Source organism: Oreochromis niloticus, linkage group LG7, assembly GCF_001858045.2.
Source record: "Oreochromis niloticus isolate F11D_XX linkage group LG7, O_niloticus_UMD_NMBU, whole genome shotgun sequence".
In the NCBI taxonomy this organism is placed as follows: domain Eukaryota; kingdom Metazoa; phylum Chordata; class Actinopteri; order Cichliformes; family Cichlidae; genus Oreochromis; species Oreochromis niloticus.
In genome coordinates this window covers 20,728,901-20,738,850 of record NC_031972.2, presented here as the reverse complement: position 1 = coordinate 20,738,850, position 9,950 = coordinate 20,728,901, and positions in this window count along the sequence as shown.

Here is a 9,950-nt window from a genome sequence, read left to right as displayed (position 1 = left end):
TTTTGTAGTTTCTGGGAGTTATATTTGGTTATTTGGTTATATAGTTATTTGGTTGTCAGAGAATTTCTTTTGCTTTTCTTTGTCACTGTGGCGTCAGTAATTACTCACCAAGCCCTGTAAAAGTGTCACTACATGTGATCAGATGAAAAGGGAGCAAGAGAGAGAGATGGAGATAATGTTGTTTTCCTAGTTGTAGAAACAAAACCTCATGTGAGAGCATGTAGTAGAAGTGCAACAGCAGATGCAGCAGGCCCCTTTTTTGAATTACCCAGCATAAGAAAGAATAACGTCTGTGCACCCTATCTTAAAAAATAAGTGTCAGCTCATTCAAACGCTGGCTGCTATGTGAGTTTTACTCAGAGATGACTTAAATTGTAGCTTATGGGGAAAAATTACAATAGTTACACTAGTGACAGGGATGAAAAATGAAGTTAAAACAAACATCCAGTGAAAGTTTTCAAAGTTTAAATCCTAGAAGCTGTGAAAATGCTGTTTGTCAAAGAGTGAGAAATGTTAAAACTTTAATGATGTTTTTAAAGAGAAAAACGTGATTGTCAAGACTACGGACACTTTTCTGTAGTTTTCTCTGAGTTAACCAGTCATGAGATTACTGTGCAAAACATTCAGCGTGTTTTCAAAAAATATGTTATTTTATTTTATTTATTTATTTTTAAAAATTTAATTTTAAATTGAATTCAATTATAGTCACTGGCCACTTCATTAGGTACACCTGTTTAACTGCTTGCTAACTCAAACATTTAATCAGCCAGTGGCACACCAGCTATTCCATCATGGTCAGGATGACGTGCTGTAGTTCAAACTGGATGGAGAAACTCAGACTTTAAGTGAATTTAAACCTTGGATTGTGGTTGATGTCAGACAGGCTGGTCTGAATAGTTCACAAACTGCTCATCCACTGGGATTTTCCCATGCAAACATCTCTCAGGTTTACAAAAACAGTCTGAAAAAGAGAAAATATCCAGTGAGCAGTTCTCTGGGTAAAAATGCCTTGATGATACCAGAGGTCAGAGGAAAGGCCAGACTGCTTCGAGCTGATAGGAAGGCACAAAGCTCAAGTAACCACTCATTACAACCAAGGTATGCAGAAGAGCATCTCTGAATGCACACCACATCCAGCCAAAAGCAGATGGGCTACAGCAGCAGAAGACCACACTGGGTGCTGAGCCTGTTAGCTAAGAACAGGAAACTGAGGCTGAAATTCACACAGATGCTACAGAAGATTAAAAAGACATTGCCTGGTCTGATGAGTCTGCTCTGACATTCAGATGGTAGGAATAAAATTTAGCATATACGACATGAAAACATGGATCCATCCTGGTTTGTATGAGAAGTTCGGGCTGGGATATTTTTTACGCACACATTGGGCCTCTTAGTACCAACTTAAACGCCACAGTGTACCTGCCGACTATGTTCATCCCTTGATGACCACAGTGTACCCATCTTGTGATTGCTGCTTCCAGCGAAGATCATAGAGAAGATGTGGTGGAACGGGAGATTCACATCATGTATGTGAAACTGGCAAATCTGCAGTAGCTGTGTGACAATATGGACCAAAATCTCAGAGAAATGTTTCCAGCAACATGTTGAATCTCTGCAAAAGGCAAAACGACATCTAAGCTGAACTATTGGTTTTGCTTTAATTTTTGAGGGGGTGTTTATTTAGTACAACATACAATAATAATCAGAGACCTCGATGTGATGTATTGTTATCATCCATTTTTTTGGCAATATTTTGAGAACTCCTACACTGCAAAGTCAGGCAGAGAGTCACCCTCACCCCACCCACCTTTTCATCCAGCACCTTTGGGATGAATCAGAGCTGTGACTGAGAGACAAACTTCTCTCACAACATCAGTGAGCAGCCCCGCTAATACACTTTTGACAGAGAATGCATTTTTCTTGGGAATTGTTCCCAGGAGGAGACTGAAGCCTGTTAGCGGCACAATCCTGATATGAGATGTCCAGTGTTCAGATATGGGCGTGCTGTTTAGGTCAAATGAAAAATCATGTCACAAAGTTAGCTTATTACAAAACATATAAAACCTTTTCTTTTTTTGCTTGTTGATTTTGCACTTTCTTACTCACACCGTGCCACTTCATCTCTCTCTTTCTCTTCTCTCTCTCTCTCTCCCTCTCTTTCACTCACTCCATTGCTCTACTGTGATCCAGCTGTCCACCCCCATTCATCATCCCGCCACTCTCCCCCACACAGAATTATTATTTCTTTGATGTGTTACCAGTTGAAAACAAATCCATTTTTCTGGCCATCAATTTATCATTTGGAATGGGGAGTCACACTTGAGTTGTAGGGGCAGCCACATTTTCCCAATTCCAACTTGGACTGGAAAGCTATGTGTGTGTGTTTGTGTTTGTGATCGAGTGTGTATATATGAACATGAAAGGCATGTATCCTGTTGTAATCAGAGCTGAGATGCAGCATGAGGGAAATCAGAGGTAAATAGAAATGATGGGATGAAATAGAGGAAGTAGCTGTTTGGATAAAAGAGAGAGACGAGAGAGAGAGAGAGAGGGGGCTTCCCTCTTCCTGTCGTCCTCCTTCACCTAACGTCTGTGATAATTTATCACTCCTCCTAGCTTGGCTGACAAACTATTTGCAGGAAAATGAGTTTTTCCGCCACGGATTTGTCCTCTGGGAATAGAAAGGGGAGCTGCTGTGGTTTTATTCCATCACACACACACACACACACACACACACACACACACATGCACACACATATCCAGATGTAGGGTTTTTCATGCACGCACACACTCTCACGCGCGCACTCTGAGGTCTCCAGTATTTATTGGGGGGAGGGGGAGGTGGTTAAGATAAATGAGGTAAATTAATAGAGTCACTGAGGGAAAAGATCCGCTTCCACACCAGCAGATCCGCAACTGACACACAAGAGATGAGCACATGCACCGCCGCTGTCCCACCCTCATATCCTTCCCTCTGTTTCCCCCCACCCTCGTACACCTACCAAGCCCTCACCCCCCTCCCCAGCTCTCCCTCACTTGGCTCTCCAGTCCCCCTGATCCCTCGTTTGCCCTCCCACAGATGACAAATGTAACACTCAGACAAACAGCGATCAGGGCCATACAGCATAATGTCAGCTTAGATCAACACTGGGACAAAAGCAAATATCACAGCATCAACACTGCATTACAAGCGCCGTGTATGGGTGTGCGTGCGCGTGCATGCGTGCGCGTGCACCGTTATTACAGCAGCTGGCCCGGGTCACTGGATTCCAATCTCACTTTCAACCTCATCAACCAAGATATCGACAGTGTGCTTGACGGAGAATTACACGACAGTAAAGGCCTAATTACATTGCTATTACCGTGGGCTATTCATAATAGTCAAACACGACGCATCAGTTGGACATCGCCGCTGTAAATCTACAGGCACACCCTCTGTCTCTCTTAATGCCTGTTAGCATTATGACATTCACTTTTCTTTCACTTTACTGGCAGCTGACAACAGGGAATATACCAAAATCAGAGATACCAGGATACTGCAGGATGAATATCCCACTTTGCCCCATATCTACAGTAATTTTTTATGTCCTGCTGAACCTGTTTACCATTAAGCCACCATGCTGATTTCTGTCTGCCTGCACTGACAGCACACTTAAACCTCTTATTTTAGTTGCTCATGCTCTGTTCAATATGCCAAACTTATAAGGCATAATCAGCCGACCTAAAGTAGCAAAGCAGCTAAATTGCTAAATTATGTCACAAATTATATATGGGTCTACTTCTTTTTAGGTGAGGTGGTTTGGTGTTATGTGTACTCTACAGTGTCCTTTGTCCTTTATCACTCCCAACACAGACCAACCAGTGGGAGCCTTCTTCCTGTTAACACAGAGTTTTTCCTTCCCACTGTTGCCACGTGTTTTCTCTTAAGGGATTGTTTGATTGTTGGGGTGTCTTTCTAATGTTGAAAGGTCTTTACCTTACAATATAAAGCACTTTGGGGTGTCTGTTTGATTTTAAAATAAAATTGAATTAAATTGAATTGCACTTGTTGACTAGAGAGGATAGGACCTTTTGTTTGGTGTTAAGTTTTTCTTCTCATAACAAATCAAAATGTCGGCAGTAAAGAAGGACGTGGCCTTTGAGTTCAAGGCGTGACCTCTCTGCTCTCTTCTTTCCCCTTACCCCCAGCCGCTCATGGCAGATGGCTTGTTCCTGAGCCTGGCACTGCTGGAGGTTTCTTCCTGTTAAAAGGGAGTTTTTCCTTCCCACTGTTGCCAAGTGCTTGGTCACTGGGTGTCATGTGATTGTTGGGTTTCTTGCTGTTACTGTAGAGTCTTTACCTTACAATATAAAGCGCCTTGTGGTGACTGTTGTTGTGAACCGGCACTATATGAATTGAATTGAATTGAATTGAATTGAATCATTCCTGTGCCACATCACGTGGACAAAAGGGATTTAAAACATTTGTGACTAATTAAATTAGAGAGTATTTAAACGTTTCTCCAGTGATTGCTTGAGGTTGGCTACAAATCCAAGTCCCTATGGACTCCCATGCTAAATGAAAACATAATTATGTTTACAGCCTAGTTAACAAAAAACAAAAAACATCAGTTTTTCCTTCAGGATAATGGTAGAGAGGTAAACTTTTATTATTTTTTATTAAATTTGCCCATGAAATTGTATATAATAAAGGAAGTGGCTGCTTTGGTGACAGATAGGTGCAATTTTGTCCTATTCAACATTTTTTTTTGTACCCTAGTAAACATCACTTTTAGGTTTTCTTTTGTTAATAATCAATACAGATGATCCTTGACGACCAAGCTGGCTATCCAGATATGTTTAAGTTCCAGTTTAACAAAACCAGGATCACTAGGCTTGCCCAGAGACCCTGTGCAGCTGCTCTTATGCACAGCATCCATGAGTCTAAGGCATGCTCACAGTGTACAGCTACAATCCTGTTCACCATGTGCATCATTTTTAGTTTAGCTTGGTAACATGCTAGCATTTCCTAATCAGCCATGAACATGAAACTCAGCTGAGGCTGGAAGAATCTGAAACTGACACCATGATGGACGGTGCTGCACGAATGTGGAGGGCAGATCGCCAAAGTTATTACAATTCATGCTGAGAGGCAACATCGTGTCTTCTTCAAATCCACACAAAAATGGTAACCTTAAACATCCCGTATAACGCTCCTTTGTAATCCATTCATGACAGGCAGGTTGTATTTGTAGAAACCTAGCAACTTAACTGGAGCTATAAAATCACTCTCCAAGGACACTTCACAGGGATACTTATTGGATTAAAAAGGAAACTAGGAGACTAACTTTTTTCTCCTTGGCAGTATTGCACAGCACAAGTTCTTCTCTTAAGTGACCCCAATCTGCCCTGTTCCTGTTGTCACGTCTCTTTAGCAAGTTCATCAGAAGCAGGAAGTAATAAGGCACTGATCCAGAGGATGACACAAAGTGCTTTGTTTTTCTTGATTTTTCATTTGCTCGACATTCTTTGATATTTTCTGCACTATGGCTACATACCACTCCGAGGATAACGAGGCTCTTTTACTTTACGTTCGATCAGCTCTACGGTCTCACTCTTTTTTTCTTGCAAGGAAAGCACCTGAGTTCCCCTGAGGACACTCGGCTCCACACCCCTTCAACTGTTGCAGCCAATTGCCAGCTTTGTGATGCACGTCTCCTTGGTAATCTCTTCTGAGTGACAGGTATGAAGACAAGGTCCACCAGCTGCTCTGATCAAAGTCTCCTTCTTTTACCCAGAGAGTGCTGTTGTCAGTTTGTGGCCTGTATCACCCACCCTCCTGCTTTGTGTAAATTATTAAGGAAATGACTGCACGTTTTAATAAGTTCCTCCACTTTTATGTTGTTTTAGGGGGGGAAGAAAGAAAAATACTAGAGAAAAAGACTGAGAGGAAATTAAAAACTTGATGGTGATCGGTCATGAAAGTGAAAGTTCCTATATGACCACCGGTCCAAGTTGCATGTGGGCTAAACACAGCTCAACATTACGTCCGAGCCAAGCCCCTCTGCTGCTAATGGCTATTACTGCCAGCACGCCATTGTACGTCTCACAATAGCAATCATGCTGGGATTTTGTGTGGCGCTTGCTGGCAACAGTTATTAGCCCTCCGAAAGAAACTTAAAAGGGGAATCAGTCAAGAGAAGAACAAGAAGATTTGGGGTCCCAAGTTGTGCGGGATGATTGCGGCGGTGGTGGTGATGGAGGGGGTCAACAGGGTGGAAGGGGGTGAGGTCAGAGGGTAACAGCAAAGCGGAAATGGGGAGGAACAAGGGAGAACAATGGACAGGGATGGACTAAGACAGACAAAGCTGGAGGGAGGGTGGACAGCGCACAAAACACAGGAAGATGGGGAGAAAAAGATGAGGGGACAGAATGGAGGGGAGCTACAACAGATGGTAAAGGCTGGTTGGAGAGAGAGAGAGGAGACACTGAAAAGCTGCTGGCAACACATGCATCACCAGAGTAACAGCAAGGAAGGAAGGCTTGACACCTAAACATGTCTGGATGCCATATGGTAACATATAGGCTACACTGTAGATCACTAAGGTTCACATGTCTGGAGCTTTGTGGGCAAAGTGTGAATCAAACTCCCCCCCAATGAACCTAATGTGTACTTCTATGAACCCTCTCATGGCCCCAGTGACACACCTGAGGAGCTTCAGCTTCACAGAATAAGCCATCAAGTCCGAATTTGAGTGAATAAACATTCATTATAACAGAAATACTTTATATGTAAGCAGCAGTTATATTTTCCCCAAGCGTTTATCAGTGTGAGAAGCCCCTTGTAGCTAAGATTAGGGTAGAAAATGTATGTTTTAGAAGTTGTGCGCTAAAATCGTTGCCCTAATGGGATCATCAATACTGAGATGTTTCTCCGGCTATTATGGCCTAATTATGTGGCTCATCTCGACTCGCTGACCACAAAGAGACAAGCGCCCGCCGGGCTTAGATTTATTAAAGTTGTCATTAAGTGGATGGTTTTTTTTTCTTCTTCTCCCATTTATCTTTACGGGAGCGCGCAGAAGCACAGAAGGCGATTTCTCGGCGCGTGCACAATGAGACGGACACCCGCACACTTCTGCTTAATCGGAGTGAGAGTCTGAGCTGTTAAACATTTGTGGAAACTTTGTTGTTGTTGTGTGTGTGCGCGCGTGCGTGCGTGTGTTTTGATGAAATGACGAAATCGAACTCGTGCCCAGGCGGACTGTGCGTCCTTGGCATTCGGCGGCTCCTTGCTCACCTGATTTATCCCGTGCTACCCACCCACCCTCCTTTTCATGACATATTTTAGCGTATAAGTATCACCTGTATAACCTGGAGATCGTTTCTAAGACCACTTTTCTTCATAAACTATAGGATATAAACAGGAGGATAGTTGGGGATGATTTCCTATCTCTGGAGTCGGAAACGCTCGCCCTGGCTGACCTTTTACCCCAAGCTTTTGTTGCCACCTGTAGCCGCAGGTCACCGGGTTTCTTACAGGGACACACACTTTGCTCGGGGAAATCAGTCCGGAGATACACAACAAACACGACACACCCGGAGAAAAATAAAATAGTCCTATAAGTGGAATTTTTCTTTTGTCCTGAGTGCGCCTTTTAGTTTTTTACCCAAACAGAATGAGCTGCTCTTGAGTTTTCCCCCCTTGCGTGTGTCCCACTGAACATTTTCTGCACGTTTCAGAGACTTCCCACAGTTATCGCTCAGGGTAAATAAGTGCACTTTTTCTAAATTGGCCAGCACAGCAATCAGGAGGGAAAACGATGAGTTCCAGTGACATGAAAACTGAACGAGGAAGCAGAAAGTGGCTTAAAAGTCTGCCAACAAGCCTTTAGCGAGTCTTTATGAGGAACCATTTAACATTTGTTCACTTTGGGGATATATGAGGGGTGATGTGAAATTCATACAAGTGCACATCTTGTCTGGCGAGGATTGCATTTGGATAGCTTTGCAGTTATAACACTTATTCAAAATGAACACAGTAAATCCAGCCTAATGCGCCAGTCTGCGTGTAAATAGTTTTAGCAGTGATCTTGTTTTATCTTGTAAACAGACTGCATTTAGTACGTTAATTACACAAATACAACCTTTTAATGAGTTGTTTATAAAGTAAAGCCAAATCTTTTTCGTGTACAATAAAGTATATTATATTTTTTCTATAATATTTTTACACATAAATGCGCAATAATTCAAATGGAATTTATAGTTTAAGAGAAAACATGTGGATTGTAAATCTTGGATCATGGCATTCATTTCTCTCCTCTTACATCTTACATGCGAGTTTATGTTTTTCAGTAATTTATGTTTTCAAGTAAAACGCAAAACTTTTTGTGTTTTTATGCTTTTTAATGATATTTTATAGCCTCAACTTTGACATTTTCCAGCTGGGGAAAAATGACGGTTAAGAAACTTCTGACATATTTAACAGTAACTTCTTCATGTCGGTCTTCCTGCGTTCGGAGAGGCCGGTGGATTTTGGGGCGTGTATGAATTTCGCCCCCTTGGCAAATGGAGTCGTATAATTAAAGGCTATTTTAATTCAAAGTATGATCGCGATAGATACCAATCGTTGAGTTTTAATCCCTTGTTAAACTCTCGGTAACCTCTCTGTCCCTCTCTCCCTCTCTTCTCTGCCACCTCTCCCTTCAGGCACTTGTCATTTTCTCTGCGCTCCGATCACTTTACAGAGGACTGTCTCTGCTTCCAGCTAATACTACGATTCCTTTAATGTGCTGGCGTTTGTGTTTATTTTAAAACACTCGACCCTTTGTCCAGCAGCGGCTCTGACCATGTGCAGTGGCAGAGCTTTTCAAAGACGACGAATGAACGATTTCCAGAGCGCAAAGTTGATTCTTTCTTTCTTTCTTTCCCAGATCGTATTCTTTTAAGTCCATATGGCCGAATAAAGCCACTTGAATATGAGACAGACGACACGGTGCCATGGGTGCCTGTCATTAGAGGTGTTGTGTTTGTTTTACAGGCTCATGAGAACAACGTTTAACAGCGTCTTAAACTCACCGGGATCCTGACACCCTGCTGTCACATCACGCACACGCAGGGGCCTGCTGCAGGCACGGTGCAGAAAGTCAAACCAAGAACTACTTTTTTTTTTCCAACTACACAAAACCACTACGTGACGCACGGATGCGTTCTTTTCATAAAAGCTGGAAAAAGCGCAAAAAAGACTTATTTCAGAAGCCCCTCTGTCTCCTGTGTGAGCCAAAAACTTTTTATTTTATCTCATCATATTTAGTTGTTGTTGTTTTTTTTATTCTAATGCTGTATGCAACCAGTACAAGGTTTACCTTGTATCGTTTTTTAAAGACATACAGGCTAATATTTGTTGTTAAATATGAAGGAAAAGAGCAACATTTAAAAAATAAAATATAGAGGAAGTACAACAAAAAGATTATAGGACCAGAGGTTTATTTAATTTTCGTGTTTTTATTTATTATCTATTTATTTATTGTTCACGGAGTATTTTATTTTGATAAAGATTAATTATTTTAACTGTTATTATTTTTATTACGCTTTTTTTGTGTTGGTTAAACTATATTTATATAAATAACGTGATTCCTCATTGGTTGCGAAGATTAATTTGTTTCCCCCAATTTAATTTGGACATAAGAATCTCTCCTGCTGACCTGAGAGTATTTTCCACCTTTCATTTTCTTCTTTTTGTTCAGTTACAAAAAAAAAAAAAAAAAAAAAAAGTTTTGCAAAGCATTTTTCAGTGGTACGCAGTGGGGTCCTCCAGAGTCGCCTGTCAGGGACGCATCGCAGCATATCAAGCTCTAAATTGCGTGTGGAAGTCGGGCCCGGTGTCACACGCCGGTTCACCATCTAATCAAAGCGGGGCTGTCGCTGGAGGTGAATAGAAACAAGCCGCCTCCTGACAAGTGTTTCCGTAC